The following is a 3977-nucleotide window of genomic DNA, read 5'->3' on the forward strand; positions in this document are numbered from 1 at the left end:
TATCTCCCATCCATATACTGCTAAGACCATTGCCCAACTATTCCTCAAACACATTTTCAAACTTCATGGAATGCCAAACTCCATTGTCTCCGATCGCGACCCAACATTCACTAGCAAGTTTTGGCAACAGTTTCTGTCCTTACAAGGGGTTAAGTTGGCTTTCAGTACGGCGTACCATCCACAAACAGATGGTCAATCTGAAGCTGTTAACAAATGGGTGGAGAACTACTTGCGATCCTATGTCTGTGATAGACCTAAGGAATGGTCAAAATGGGTGGCCTTGGCCGAATGGTGCTACAACTCGAGCCAGCATGCTTCGAGTAAGTTCACACCATTCCAAGCCCTGTATGGATATCAACCCCCTAAGCTATCAAGTTACACGGCAGGCACAGTGAGATTGGAGGAAGTAGAAATTACCTTGCGGAAAAGAGATCAACTTTGGGCCCTATTGAAACAAAATCTGATTAGATCCCAGGAGAGAATGAAGAAATATGCAGATAGAAATCGAAAAGAAGTACAGTTAGAAGTCGGGGACTGGGTTTACCTCAAGCTTCAGCCATACTGACAGTCTTCACTTCGCCATCATCAAAGCCTGAAACTTTCACCTCGATTTTATGGTCCTTTTCAGGTCACTCACAAGATCGGTGAAGTTGCTTACCGAATCCGACTACCCCCTTCCTCACAACTCCATGATGTTTTTCACATCTCACAATTAAAAAAAAAATTGGGATCCCAAGTCAGTATCTTTCCTACACTACCTCCCATTGACAAAAATGGTGTTATCAAACCGGAACCTGAAGAGATCCTCCATCGGAGGTTGAAGAAAGTGAAAAACTTACCGGTTGTCGAGCTATTGGTTCGCTGGACTGGTCAGACGCCGGACGACGCCTCCTGGGAGCCTTACACACAGCTTTGCACCGATTATCCCCACGTTGTGGGCAAGGTGTTTTGATGATGGGGGGATTGTTACACGCTGACACTGCTGGTAAGAGAACAGAAGAAGAACTCGGCACTAGTTCACTTAGGTTGTTTTAGAAGACTTGATACTGAGATATGCGTTCCGTGTAGGGGCTGGATTGAAGAGATGGGTTGGGGCATCGACTGAAAGAAGGATATTGCTTGGGCCTCTAACGGGCCGACCAGGAGCATGACCCATTTTATTTCCTGCTTTGGTTCCACTAAGTCTATAACCAACAAGGGCAATTCTGTCTTTCTTCATTACTAGTATATCTAGCATAACATTAGCATGGGAGAATCATCTAGAAGAAAAGTAAGAAAGTTGTATTCGGTTTCATCTCATTCACGGAGGAGCTCCCCTCGAAGAGAGCCTTATCATTTCCCTGTTTTTTTCTACTCAATATGAATGAATTCTATTACAGATTGTTCTAGTTCCTTCTATTTCTAATTTGATCTATTACACATTTTCAAAAGCAAAAAGTTACTTCACAGACTAAGTGAAAAAAAAAACAAATTGCAACTTGTTGTATTTGGGACACGTTAACCAATTGAGATTAGATTCCAGTTTTTGAAATGCCGAAACATGATCCTACCTGTGCTGTTTGGGCTTGAATGAACTCTGGATTGATATATATGTAAAACGTTGGGATTGGGATTGGTTCCTTGCGAGCCATTTTTGGAGAGAAATTGGTATTGAAATGGATGGTACTGCCGATTAAGTTCATACATAGTTGATGGAAAACGAACAAAGAAATTGAGAGATCAGGGAGAGAGTAAGTAAATTCACATTTGAGATTCTCTAATCTTCCCGACAGCCTCATCCATTTTATCACAAAATCTAACGGCTCTCCCACTAAATCTCCACACTCTCCAATGTCACCATATCTTTTATCTTGACTCTCACCCATAAGTTATTTTATCAACAGGACATTTGAGAGGTTCGTCAGCCAAATACACTTCACCCTTTCCAACTTTTGTGGTATCAATTCTAAGAATACATCTTCCAATCCCAACAACCAAAATTTCATGAATAAAAGTGTGTAAAATTCAAAGCAGCAAAATGTTAAGCAACTTTACAGTTGAGACTAAAGACCACAATTTCTTTTATAACTAATAAGAAAACATAATGTTTAGACTGTCTTGTATCAAGAATGACAGAATTAAATGTGTTATTACTTGTGGCAATGCCAACAAACTCGTGGATGAGAAGCTCCCTCCTGTCCTATAATTTGAATCGCAACAATAGCATTTCCTGTAATTTGAGGCTTATTGGGCCTTCAGAAATCTTCCATGCGTAAACCCGTCCATCTATCCCAACACTGCACAAAAACAGAACCTTCAACCAAATATAAACCAGAGGAAGGTAATTACAAATGAAAGATCAACCAGAAGCTACCTAGCCAAAAGGTGAACATCCTCAGCAAAGAAAGTCATATCTGTGACCTCTGAGAGAATAAATGGAACAACTTATTAGATTTAACGAAGAATAAAGTTATTTAAAAACCTAAACAGAAAATGCATCTGCCCAGCATTTCAAATAAGCACGATCAGTGGAAAACACAACAAAACAAAAAAAGAGTTAATATGAACAATAAAATGTTAAAATGACACCACATACTAAGAATTGATACCATCGAAGATTAAATTTTGATTAAAGTAACACCTAACACGCGTCATCAAGTAATAAATATCAAGTAATAAATACCAAGATGAAGTAAGACATTCTCACTCCTGTATTACAGAAAGATTTTTTTTGTTTTTTATTTTTATTTTTTTTAATGTTAAACTCTACCGTTCATTGCATTAAATGGTTTCCAATTCCTTCGATGTATTTATGGTTCTCTTCAAAATTATATAGTTCTTAAACATTAAAAAAAATACCCTCTGACGATTTTCAACTAGTGAAAATCTCTACTTCTTCCATGATTTATCCGAATAAAACTCTAGCCTAGCTTATTTTGACTCATTCACTCGTGTTAACCAATCCAAATTATTCATTATAGTATGCAAGGGACAACAAACCTGAGTGTGACCTCGAAGCAAAGAACGCAAGGCAGTCTTGATATTAAGGACACGGATATTGGCTTGCCTCAATCCGTAGCAGATGTAAGACTTGTTGACCTCAATCTGGCGGCCGAAGACGAGTTGGGGATCGGATTGGTACTTGGTAATGGGAGTGACCTCCAGTTGTGGATGTACCTAGCCTTGCAACCGAACATCCACGTTGTAGACTGCGTGTTTGGAGACCAAATGCCGGCCCTTAGGAAGCTTACTGCTGGGCAACCGAATTGGGCGGGGTCTGATGGATGGGGGTATCAAACTCATCATCACAGAAGAAGAAGAGGATGAAGGAGGGTTAGGAGGAGCTAGCAGGGCCTGATGAGGAGGGAGGTCAAGATTGGGGTTAAGGAGGGCAATAAGGCAGGCTCCAGAGTTAGGATTGGGGTTAGGAGAAGACTAACAAAATAATAATATCCCTTCACCAGGAATGTAGTTGCCAATGATCTTCTTGTCGCAATGGGTGAGGAGTTGAAAAGCGAAAAAACATGGAGTTGAAATTACCACGATCTTCAAGCCAATTGGAGTAATATTTTCCTTCTTCTGCAAACAAAAATCACAAATCATCAAATCCATAAACAAAATAATACATAAATTCAAAAACAGAGAGAGAGAGAGAGAGAGAGAGAGAGAGAGAGAGAGAGAGAGAGAGAGAGAGAGAGAGAGAGAGTGGTTCAGCAAGATGGAGAGTGGAGACAAAGAGATAAGAGAGAAGAGAGAGACGAAGAGAAGAAGAATCGAGAAAAGTAAAAAATAAAAAGAGAAAGAAAAAGGTAAAGCAGCTGACCCTCTGACACAGTTACAAAATACCAAAACATCCTTATTTTAAGGAACATAAAATAAAGATGTAAAAGGACAAAAAATACTAAACACACAAAAAGAGTGAAGACATGAAATACACAGAAATGGAATGAGAATTTACTGCTCATTCATGCAGCGGGATAGGCACTTATTATTATAGA

The 3977-nt window shown here is 39.5% G+C and overlaps 1 long non-coding RNA gene across 1 annotated transcript; it reads right to left on the bottom strand.

Moving 5' to 3' along the window:
- Positions 1 to 2036: 2036 nt before the first annotated feature.
- LOC122275925 lies at positions 2037 to 2407 on the bottom strand. Its single transcript, XR_006228720.1, has 2 exons — positions 2354 to 2407; positions 2037 to 2276 (listed from the first exon to the last, which is right to left on the bottom strand). It is a non-coding gene; the product is annotated as an uncharacterized LOC122275925 (long non-coding RNA).
- Between the last annotated feature and the right edge of the window lie 1570 nt (positions 2408 to 3977).

The sequence above is a fragment of the Carya illinoinensis genome, chromosome 9 (assembly GCF_018687715.1).
Source record: "Carya illinoinensis cultivar Pawnee chromosome 9, C.illinoinensisPawnee_v1, whole genome shotgun sequence".
NCBI classification, from domain to species: domain Eukaryota; kingdom Viridiplantae; phylum Streptophyta; class Magnoliopsida; order Fagales; family Juglandaceae; genus Carya; species Carya illinoinensis.